The sequence below is a fragment of the Musca autumnalis genome, unplaced genomic scaffold (assembly GCF_047663935.1).
Source record: "Musca autumnalis isolate F117 unplaced genomic scaffold, ASM4766393v1 scaffold_5, whole genome shotgun sequence".
Lineage (NCBI taxonomy): Eukaryota > Metazoa > Arthropoda > Insecta > Diptera > Muscidae > Musca > Musca autumnalis.
This window is the reverse complement of record NW_027412088.1, coordinates 108228588-108241462: the sequence shown is the minus strand read 5'-3', so window position 1 is coordinate 108241462 and position 12875 is coordinate 108228588. Positions and strand designations below refer to the sequence as shown.

The 12875-nt window shown below is 37.4% G+C and overlaps 1 protein-coding gene across 5 annotated transcripts in view; it reads left to right on the top strand.

Moving 5' to 3' along the window:
* The window catches only part of sano (CABIT domain-containing protein serrano), a 711482-nt gene that overhangs the window by 146532 nt on the left and 552075 nt on the right, over positions 1-12875 (top strand). The window lies entirely within an intron of this gene.

The window sequence follows — 12875 nt, the reverse complement described above, 5'->3', positions numbered from 1 at the left end:
GGTGCATCAATTTTGGTACACGTACCTATTATTAACTTACAATCTTCAGGACAAAAAATTGGGTTGGTCGGTCCACGTTTTGATATAGCCCCCATAGAACCGTATCTCCCGATTTTCGGTATTTTGAATGTTTTAGACACAATGACCAACCGAAAGTATTCAAATTTTGTGGTTAGTCTTCGGCAGAGGTATGAAACATTCCAACAGAGAATTGTGGGCTTAGGTCCACGTTTTGATATAGCCCCCATACAACGGTACCTCCCGATTATCGGTATTTTAAGGATTTTAGCCTCATTATTACACCGAAATTGCTGAAATTTGGTATTTAGTCTTCATAGGGGGCATTATATCTTCACCTTGAAATTTGTCTGCATAGGTCCACGCCTTCATATAGCCCCCATAGGACGGTACCTCCCGATTTTCGGTATTTTGGAGGTTTTAGCCTGATTATCACACCGAAATGGCTGAAAATTGTTATTAAGTCTCCGTTGGAGGACTTATAACCTTGCACAAGAAATATGTCGGTATAGGTCCTCGTCTTCCTATAGCCCCCATACAACCGTGCCTCCTCATTTTCGGTATTTTGAGTGTTGTGGCCTCCATATCCACCAGATATGACTGAAATTTGGTGTTTAGTCCTCATATTGTTTGTGAGCATATTGAATATATCAAACTCTTGTATTTATATATGAGAAATTTCCTTTAAAAAATTTTTTTGACCGATTAGTGGTCAAAAAACGGCCAATTTTTTGTAAAAAATCGAATTTTGATTTTCGCTGTTCACAATTTTTTTTTAAAAATTGATATTTTTAAAATTATCTCGTTTTAAAGCAAGATTATTAGGTACTTAATAAGCCCACAAAAATATTTGATGATCGGTTCATTCGTTTTCGCGCTATAGCCAACACCGCAAAACGATTTATTAAAAAAGGGGGTATCCTCTCAGTGAGGTGGTCGCTGAAAAAGAGAAATGACACATTCGTCTGCAAACCTCTGCAGCTGGGACCTTTATGTATTTGAAGTACTCACTTTTTACTACTCATACAGCAAGAAATATCGATATACACTTTTATACAATTTTTTTCCCACTCCACTCAATTTAAAATTTGCTTCAGAAAATTAATAAACTTAGTAATACATGTTTGGGTAAATGTAAACACAATAAGATTAATATTTACATGCAAACAAAAGTGTAGCCAAGTTTATTACATCCCAAGAGAACTTAGGAACCATTTTTGCAGCGATCGTTACTTTTTAATTTTAAATATTAACGCATAATATAATTTATTAATTTTAGGAAGAAAAACACAAAAATACGTATTAACAAAAATTGTCGGATTTGAATACTGATATAGCAAAAACTACTTCACGTATCAGTAACAAAATTCAGATTCTTCTTATTTAATATGTTTTCTATCACTGCCCATCAATAAATTTGTTCAACGAAGTATTTAGTTTTTACCATTTTTGGCCACGGTCGTGACACTGTGTGCCGTGAAAGAACTAGTCCACATTGCACTACTTCCAATTTATTTTGCTGGGAATGGAGTAATGGATGACACCAAGGCTCTAAGATAATTTGTGGAGTTTGCTCGGGTGTCTTCTGGGAAGAATCAAACACACACATATATATATATATATATATATATATATATATATATATATATATATATATATATATACTATACCACAAAACTACCAAAGGACTGCTGTATTTTTTTGAGATTGAGATTTTGACCATAAAGGAAGATTGTACTTACTATACGTCTCCAGCTTCACATACAAAACTCAATAGGATTTTTTGTCGACGGTCAAAAAATCAACAAATTCACATCAAAGCTTGAAGGAATTTAAATAAGAACTTGCTACGCTGGAACGTCGGACTAGTATGGTTCTTACATGGATCCAGGTTATAACGGATTTGTTGGTTATGAAAATGCAGCAGAATTCTCTTCTAACGAACCCTCAAAGGCGTCAGTCGCTACAATAATAGGACTTGTTATTTGATGTGGTGGTTTATCTTTTTCAGTTATCTGGTTCGGGTTCCTCCGTATCCATATTCAAAAATTGTGCGACCTTGGCCGGCTGTGCCCATAAAGAATCAGGAGACAGGTCAGGGCTGTTAAACAAATGCAGCGTGTCGTACGGTTGGGTACTTACTTACTTACATAGCTGGCCTTTTACAGAACATTTGTTCCATAAGCCGAACTAAGAACAAATCTCCAATCCTCTCTGTTTGCTGCTGTATTTTCCCAATCTGGGATATGTAGCTTTGTGATATCTCGTTTCACTTGTTCGCTCCAACGAAGCTTTGGCCTTCCAGATCTGCGAGAACCTCCATGCGGTCCGTATTTATATGCCTTTTTAGCGGGTTCATCATCACTCATTCTTATAACATGGCCTAGCCATGGCAATCGTTGTATCTCGATTCGTTCAACTACATTGATGTCATTGTATAGTTGATACAGCTCGATGTTCATACGACGCCGATATTCGCCGTCAACACAGATTGGCCCGTAGATCTTTCGAAGAATTTTTCTCTCGAACACACCAAGCACTGCCTTATCTGCTTGAGCAAGTACCCATGCTTCGGAACCATACATTAGCACGGGTAGTATCAGTGTTTTGTAAAGTCTTATTTTTGTTTGACGAGAGGTGGCTTTATTCCTAAACTGCTTACTCCGCCCAAAGTAGCATCTGTTAGCCAACACTATTCTTCTTCGTATTTCACAACTGATGTTATTTGTTGTGTTTATGGCGGTGCCGAGGTAGACGAAGTCCTTTACTACCTCAAAATTGTAGGTACCAACATTCACAGATGGTGCGGGGTTTGTGGACATATTACGCGTCGACACCATCAACTAGGCTTTTTCGCCGTTTACTGCCAGACCAACTTTAGCAGATTCTCTTTCGTCTTTTGCAAAGGTGTCAGTTACTTCCTTTACCTATCGACCCATGATGTCAATGTCGTCGGCATAAGCCAGTAACATATGGCTGTTCGTGTATATCGTTCCATTTCTTTTGACCTTCGCGTCTCGTATGACCTTTTCTAGCAGGATGTTGAATAGATCACACGACAGGCCGTCTCCTTGTCTGAAACCTCTTTTGGTAATAAACTCTTCGGAAAGGTTTTTTCCTATTTTAACTGAGGATCTCGTCTCAGTTAATGTCATTCTACAAGTCTGAATACCAAAATCAGACATGACTTGGAACACCTTGGAACGTATAGGGCTGTCGAATGCTGCTTTATAATCGACGAAAAGATGGAAGGTGTCGATCTGCATTTCTTGGGTCTTTTCCAGGATTTGTCTCAAGGTAAATATCTGGTCAATGGTGGATTTCCCAGGTCTAAAGCCGCACTGAAGGGGTCCAATCATTTCATTGACACATTGGGTATAGTGCCATTAATTCGGGACTAATATGAATTGAGCAGCTGCATCGTTCCGATCTTAGTTAGACTGAAACCACTCGCATTTGCCTTGGCAGTACCTCATTCAAATTGTATCTTTATAATGTCAGCGCAATTGCATTGGTGTTACTACTATACAGGTCTATCTGATAGGCTCGTTGATCTAGAACAGTGCCGACCAAGAAGAGCGAAGCCATAAATGTGAATATATTAAACACAATGGCAATTTATGACAGTGTGTTGTATGCACGCAAGCTACAAAACAAATCTGATCTTTTCGAAAATAGCTGTGGCTTACGCGGATGACTTAAACCTACTGTTACTTCCAATATCTTGCGGTGGTTAGTGGTTGGAATCAGAGCACCATCATTTGTATGTTCAAGGAAGACCTCATTTCATCCGTCCATGTGGCGAAGAGTGTGGCTGTGGATTTAGCGGCGGATATTTTCATATTGCTATGATGGAGGATAACTCACACATGTTATCGATGATAAGGATTTGCAAAGATTCTACAAATTTTCAAAGATTCTACGATTTCTCTCATGGTTGTTTTGGTCATGGTCAGTTAATTTGAATTAAACGCTTTTTTTCTTGTTTCCTATCCTCTGAAAAAGGCCCCTGAAACAATCACATCAGTTCTAAGTTAGCCAATGATGATGAAGTTCACTGAAAAATCACGAAAGGCATTTCTTTAGAAAATGAAGCTTAGCAATAGAAGGAGTACAAAAAATGAATGCATTCTTGCATATGAGCATCATTTATAATTAGAGCATTTATGTTCGTTTGTTTGTTTCTTCTTCGTCTATTTGTTTGCTTGTTCCTCCATTTAACTAACAGCAACGACTGCAGCAGCAGCTAACTAACTAATGTCATGTCGTCCGTCTATCCATGTGTCTAACCTCCTGTCCGTTTGTATGTTTGCTCAATTGTTGGAAAAAAATGTAACATTTATTTACGCTAGAGCCATGCTAGTGGTGGCACAATTTGTCGGTCACCACCAACACTACTGTTTCGCCTACTATTGCACCAACCAAACCAAAAATCACAGCAAATACGATTTGTTAGCATATTTTAAACAATTATATGAATTTACCAAACACTGGCGGTAAAAAGTTGGGGAAGTTTTAATGTGAATAAGCATAGTAAGTAACGGCATATTAGATCAACGGTCGATAACATTAAAAATTCTATAGATTCTGGGAAAATTTTTGATACTAAATATCAGATATAAGTTGGAATTTATCATAGCATAGGAGGTAACAAAATAAAAATTGAAAACATTAGCCATACGTAGGGGGAAGTACGAAAATGAAAGTAGTAAAGCGTCTCCGAACAAACTGATAATACAAGTTGTTTATTACTAAAAAGAGCAGGATGGGATGATTTTGAACTCTTCACTATAAATAATGTATATTCAAACCAGATTTCAGTCATTTCGTTTGGATAGCCACATCATCCAACCGAAATGGCTTTAAAAATACCGAAAATCGGGCGGTACCGTTCGATGGAGGCTATATCAAAACGTGGACCTGTATCGACAATTAACTGTATTTTCCCACTGTGTGTAGTCAGCATAAGCAAGTAATAACTATATGGCTATTGGTGTGTATTGCGCCATTTCTTTTGACGTTTGCATCTATGCTAACCTTTTCCAGCAGATTGCTGAAGAGATTACACGATACGCCGTCTCATTGCCTGAAACCTCTTTTGGCACTGAACTGTTCGGAGAGGTTCTTTCCTATTTTAACTGAGAACAAAGCCGAATGTACTTTGCGGGAATACTAAATTCAGGTATGGCTTGGAATACCTATGAACGGAACGGGCGGCCGTAGAATGCTATATAATCGACAAATCTTTTCCAGGATTTGTCGCAGGGTCAATGGTGGGTTTGTCAGGTCTAAAGTCCCATTGGTATGGCCCAATTATTTCATTGACCATAGACTTTAGACGTTCGCACAATATACCTGACACTATCTTATGAGCAATATGGAACAGACTTTTTCTTGCGGACGGGATAAGGGTACTTAGGTTCCAATCGTGGGGTACCTTACCAGCGTTTTGCCTCCGGTTTTGAAGGGCTGGTAAGCCATCGGCTACTGTTGCCTTATTATTTGTTCTTTAGCCTCTTTAGTGCTGTCTTTACCACATCTTGGCCTTCGTCGTTTTCGCTAGTATTGGATACCAATAGTTTGGAAAAATTATATTTTCATATCCTGAGCACACCATCTGTATCAGCTACCAAATTACATTGCTGGTCTCTGCACGAAGATGTACCTGTACCAAAGCTTTCAGTTTAATATTTCACTCTTTGGAAGAATTTTCGGATTTCATTCTGGCTCCTGTACATCTCGATTATTTCACAGTCCCGCTTTTTCATTTCTCTCGTTTTCTTGTGGAAAAGACGTTATTCCTCTTGCCTTTTCTCCCGGCACCTCTCTCGTGTGCTCCGTTGCTACTGATTGTATAGTAGAGCAATATGCCGCATTTTCCCATTCGGTAGCAGCACGACACTCCTGGTAATAATATGGGTTCCTTAGTGGAGGTCACAGGTATCCAAGTATGGATTTTGCGGCTGTTTGCATGTTATCGGGACGAGCAGTGCATTGATTAAGCAATTTTGGGTATATGTTGTGATTGCAGCTTACCGATGCCCAACTTCTGTGTTGTGTCGAACTTTATTTCTCTGCTGCAACAAGGTGGTAGTCCCTGCCTATGTTTGCTCCTCGGGTCAAAGATATTCTCCTTTCCAATTTTGGCATTGAAATCGCCTAGAATAATTTTAGGGGAAGTCAGTGTCCACTTGAGGTGAAAGAGGGACTTTGGGCTTTGTCATTTTAAAGCCGGCCAGGGCCGTTGCTTGGCATCTTTCATCCCCTACGCCATCCCATATCCATATAGCATTGATGATATGATGTAGTAATCCATAATATCAATAATTTTGTTATTTTAGTATCTTCACAGTGGTTTATGCATAACATTTATATTCACCACTGTAGTACCACCGCATCAAACAATAACGGACACTTCTGCCTGGGGCCATAAATGATAATGGTAGTTAATGCTAATGTGGCCAACAATAGTCATAGACACGACAGCAAGCAAGAGTAGCAGCAGCATCATCATCACCACCAACAGCAGCAACAACTAACAACGATTGCAACAAAATGAAAATGCTGCTCCAGTTGCTTCATAAAGCCGTTTACCGCCGCCCCATTAGACCGACGACCACTCCAACATGCATATTATGGCCGATATTTATTTTTGTTTGTGCAACATTACATTAGCTGGGCGAATACCTACTACTGTTTGTTGTTTAGTTTCGAGCGTTTTTTGTTGGCTTTGCTTTTTTTTGTTGCCAAACATGTTGTCACAGAGGTCACCCTGTTGCTGGAGCAGTATAACCGAAATATGCATTTATTTCCCTCAGCATGAAACTGTCAGACCAGTGGCATAAAAAAACGGCTGTTTAGTAGCTCTTTTTTTGTTTTCTTCTTCTAGAAGTAATACCGCCGTCTTCATTGTTGCCATTGGGCCGTCATCATCGCCATCCTCCTCATAGTTATAATTGGAGTGTGGGTTTGGCGCTTTCAGACTGAACAACAGCCGGAAAAAAGAACTCCGAATAAAAACGATAGCATTCATTCAATAGCAAAGCACAATTCAAAGCGCAAGAAATAATATTTCTCTTACAACAACCACAAATTTGCTTTTGTTATTTGTGAACTACTGACTGACTTCCATTTCGGTTAAAGTTTGTTTTGAAGCATTTGTCGGAATATTCCAATGCCCGAATTCGAGTTTTCATTTCTATTCTTTTGGGTGGTACTCGGAACATGTTAAGCGATGCATAACTGGCATTTGCAGCTCCTGCTGACTTGTTGTCTGACTAGCTTGATGCTTGATGACTATTACTGGTGCTATTGGTATTGGCCAAAACTAATAACAGTTATTAGCCACAAGAAGTTGTTAAGCAATTAGTAACTTGTTAAGCACTTTATTTGTGTAAATCAACAATCAATCAAAGGCTTTGATTTGTTTGATATTTGGATTTATTTTGAACCAGAAAAAAAGAACTCTTGAAAACATGAAAACGAAACAAAACAGTCAATGTTTTTTTTTTTTTGGAACTTAATGTAGTTACCTGAAATTCACATAACTCTGTTGACTGATGTTGAAAATCAATTGCTTGTTTTTATTTTTGCAATTTTGAAGGAAAGCATAAAAGTTTGGTTCTTATTGCTGTGTGGGGAATAGTTAAATCAAACCGTAATATATATTATTACAGGAATAATAATTTACCATATCTAGAAATTAAGTGAAATCCCCCCATACCAGATGCGGATATTATTCGAATGTCCGTCACAACTTTCGGAAACGATATCACATTCGAAGGATTGGCAAATGTTTTTCGGGTGTACAAAAGCACGTTGCTCTTTTGTTCGTCAAAAATTTAAAAACGATATCATTTTCGAACATTTGGCGAATGTTTTTTATTTACAGGAAAAATTGTTTCGAGAAACATCCCCCCATACCAGATGCGGATATTATTCGAATGTCCGGCACAACTTTCGGAAACGATATCACATTCGAAGGATTGGCAAATGTTTTTCGGGTGTACACAAGCACGTTGTTCTTTTGTTCGTCAAAAGTTTAAAAACGATATCATTTTCGAACATTTGGCGAATGTTTTTTATTTACAGGAAAAATTGTTTCGAGAAACATATTGTAATTCGGAAATTTGTTTGTTTTAAAAAATAATTTTATGTAGTTCGTATAAAATTCCCATTTGCTTTTTTCAAATAGTTTCGATATAAATGCTACGTATCCACATAAGTTTCAACCAGGAAATTTTTGGCCAAAACCCTATTTTTGAAGATTCGAAATTTTAATTTTTTTTGCACAGAATAAAAAAAACACATCAAGTCATCTGAAAATAATTAGTTTTTGTAATTACCGATAGATGCCGTTAGTTGGAGCGGTGTCAAAGTCGACACTTAATTGAAAAAAAAAACAAAAAAATGGTGTAAAATAGACTCTTTTTGTTGTGTTGTGTCGCTGCATACATATAGAGAAGTGAGACCAAAGTTATAATGAACCGGGAAGCTGGTGGTGAGTACTTTCATAATATTAAAAAAAGAACTAAAATTTTTTTAAAATTAGAGTAGTGAAATCCCTGTTTGTATGTATATTGAAAATTATTTTTTACAAATATTTTTAAAATATATTTAAACTTTTAAAAAAATGTCCAAGTTTGTCCACCTCCAAATTGATTTTGAAAGATAGCTGGGGGTCTGAACTAGAGTTGGGTAATCTAGTTCCTAGTTCCTTGTACTAGTTCCAAAACGTATGAGTAACATCATGAAATATAACGTGCGATAGCAAGTATACGCAGTTTGTTCAAAGAAAAAATGTGGGCCATTGGAACTGCGAAGTGAACTAGATAGTTCCATATAGTTCATTTGGCACAACTCTAGTCTGAACTAATAAATTGAGAAATAAATTCTTGCTCAAATTTGCCACAGTTAAAATAAAGTGGATTTTTCTTTTTTAAGGTGGGAGAATTTTTTATACCCTCAGCCTTTAGGCTAAAGAGGGTATTTACACTTTGATACGACCAAAAATGTGCCTCATCGAAATAATGGTTTTAGACCCCAAGTATGTTTGTACGATATCCGTTTCAGACAATTTTGAGTAGATCTAGCAATGTCCGTCCGTCTGTCTGTCGGTCTGTCTGGCTGGCTGGTGCGCACGATAACTCTCGAACGGATCAATCGATTCGGTTCAAATTTTGGGTATCGAAATATTTTGTCCAGATTCGATTTAAGTTCGAAGATGGGCCATATAGGTCCACTCCTTCAGGTACCTCCCCCACAAATGTCCAAAAATTATCGCAAAACTTGTGCGCACGATAACTCTTGTAGGGAATAACCGATTTGGTCCATACTTTGCACATCGTGTAATTTCTACCAAACTTAGATTAGGTTCCAATATGGACTCAATCGGTCCACTCCTTCGGGTACCTCCCACACAAAATTTCGGAAAAGTTCAGTTTAGGACCTGGTCTCGAATCGCTTTGATTTTTGTTTACGCAAGTTGTATTCGCTGTCCTCTATACGACGCTGTAAGTTTCATTAGGGGCAAGTCCATACTACCTGAGAAAATAGCCTGAAAGTTGAAAAAACCCTATGACACTGTGTGTAGTGGTTGGAGCGCAAGATAACTCTCGAACGGATCTGCCGATTCGGTCCAAAATTTGGCTTTCGTAATATTTTGTCCAAACTTAGTTCAAGTTCAAAGATGGATTATATCGGTCCACTCCTTCCGGTACCTCCCCCACAGAAGTTCGAAAATGTGCGGAAAATTTGTGCGTACGATAGCTCTTGAAGTGAGTAACCGATTTGGTCCATACTTTGCACATTATGACATTTTTACCAGACTTAGATGAGGTTCCAATATGGACTCAATCGGTAAACTCCTTCGAGTACCTCCCACACAAAATTTCGGAAAAGTTCAGTTTAGGACCTGCTCCCGAAACGCCTTGGTTTTTGTTGTACCATCTTGTATTCACTGTCCCCTATACGAAGGTACAAGTTTCCTCAGGGGCAAGTCCATACTTCCTGAAAAAATAGCCCGAAGGGTGTAAAAACCCCCAATGGCACCCCATTGTCTATGTCGGTCCATTCTTTAACTACCTTTTCCGCAAAATTTTTGAACTTTAATCCTAATCAACATTTTTGTGGGTTCATACGACCAAAATTTTGAAACCCCCTAAATACATAAGTTTTTTGTGATAAAAGTGTTTCAATTTGCACAGGCTGAGGGTATATCTCTGTCGGCAAAGCCGACTGATACTTTTTTACTTGTTGTAAATACCTGTTGTGACTGTACGTAGTATCCAATTGAAATAGAACGATAACACCCACATCTATCAACTGATTTTTCTCAAAATTCATATTTAAGGGTTTCAGAGTGTACAAAACAAGTATGTGTAAGTTTTTTGAAAATACGTCCATTTTTTGTCATAGCCCCCACATAAAAGTACCGTCCGATTTTAGATTTTTTTGTGAATTTTAGCGACACTTTATGACCGATTCGGCTGAAATTTGGTATTTCGACCTCTTGGAAGATATGAATCCTTCGTACCAAAAATTATAAACATAGGTCAATGTTTGGTTTAGACCCCACACAACGGGAGCACCCTGTTCAACAAATTTTGGCTGTTTTTGATCATTTTGGTCGATAAAACGTAAGAATTGCTGTTTGTACACATTTAATATAATTAATAATTAATTTCAATACAAAATGGACGTTGAAGTAGTTTTGGCCAGAAATTTTGGATTTGGTATCATATAAACAAGAAGTGTTGATAAACACAACATATGCCTGGGTCACAAAATACAAAACAACAATGTTTATAAACAGTTACCGCACATCGTATCGCAGACATTACAAAGAAGAAAAAAGGTACATAACAAAAATATCAAGAGACGTCAGATAAAGTTAAACACGTCATAACACCGTAACTTCGCCAAAAATGCTTTTTCGGCACTATCGTAGAAACTATCATCTTTCATTCGCTAATAATATTATTAACGATATTCGAATTCGAGGGGTTTCCTAACACAAACTGAGCGACGAATGAATCGTTTTCAATTCGTTCTCGAACAAAATATCAGCAAAACTATCGAAAAACATTCGAAAACGAATCGTTTGCGATAGCGATAGTATAGGGTGATTGGTCCAAATGAGAGGATATAACAAGTAAATAAAAAATAATTTAAAAAATTCAGTTACAGTGCTCTAAAAACTAGAAAATATTTTTCCTTTGCCTCAATAAGCATATATGCCGAAAATATAGATAAAAACTTTATCTATATTGAAATCGGGTGGTCCCGTTATATGTGTGCTATACCAAATCTTGGAAGTTTCTGTGCAATTCGGAACTCCAAATGCCAATTTACAAACATATCGGGCTAAAAATTAAGAAAAAATCCTCAAAATACCTCGGGTGGTACCGCTATATGGGCGCTATAGTAAAAAATTGACCTATTTTGGTTTTGGTTTCATATTCACGTATTGTCATCCAAATCTGAAAAGTGGGCAAAGTTTTAGTTCGATTGGTCAACTTCAACTGTGTTAAACATGAGTTACTACATTTGAACTAAAGAAGCAGACAACAAAGCAAGTTAAATAAAACACTGTAAAAATCGTTAAGTTCGGCCGGCCCTAACTTTTTATACCTTCCACCATAAAATATTCTAAATTGAAATAGAATAATTAGTATTCTTTCCTGTCCACAATTTTAGGTGGAGATATTTTATGTATATCGGCGGCAGCTTTATATGAGGACTATAGCAAAACATGGACCTATATTGACAATTTTTGGTGGAGAAGATTTGTGACCACTGGGAACCTTAAATGTCAAATTACAAATATGTAGCTCGGTCAACAAATGTAGCTCAATTCTTGAAAACTTCTTAATACTGGGGGTTCTGTTATATAGGGGCTATACCAAAACATAGACCTATGTTCTTAATTTTCGGTAGATAAGTTTTATAAATGTCTGACCTCTAGGAATCCCATATATGCCAAATTAAAGCTAATTCGGTCAGAAAATGTTACTAAAAGTTTTATAAATGTCTCAAATATATCGGCGATATCGTTAGATGGGGTCTCTACCAAAACGTGGACCGATATATCGCATCTTCGAACTTGACCTGCTTGCAAACAAAAGGCACATTTTTCAAAATCTCGGCTTCCTATCTCGGTTTTTGTGGATGTTAGAGTGATTACAACAGACGGACATATGGATTTTGCTAGATCGACTCAGAGTTTCACAAAATCGAGAATATGTTCAATAGACTGGTTTTAGCTCAAAGAAAAAAAATCGATGTCGGATTTTTTTAGGCGGCACACCCCTAAAGTGTTTGGTTTTTTTAGATTTTAAGATTTTCGATTGTTTGAGTGGAGTATTCCCCCATTGGCTCAACTTCATTTATTACCCTCTATTACAGAGAGTAATGTTTATCAAAACGAACTGACAGTGTTGCAAAATTTTACTGATCGCTACCAATATCATGATTTCATCCCGGCGAAGGGAATTATCAATTGGCTTCTCAGTTTTTGAAATGATGCCTTTTTTAGCGAAAAACCGAACTCTTTAAGTGTCTAGTATTCCCATATGAATGAGAATCACACTCACTTTTCGGCTTTTCCAAAGAAACACCAAAATCAAAATATTTTGCAACATGTCAGCACGTATCAACTAAGAATTCTTCGAATTCTGTGAGTTGAAAAGAACACCAACACAGTTGCCTGTGAGATTGTTTATTGGAATTTTGTTTTTTTGTTTTTAACAAAGCTCCAATTCGCCCGTGCATCGGCTGTTTTTTGTTTGTTTTGTTTTTTGTTGAAGTTCAATCTCATTTTCGATTGTTTGAGTGGAGTATTCCCCCATTGGCTCAAC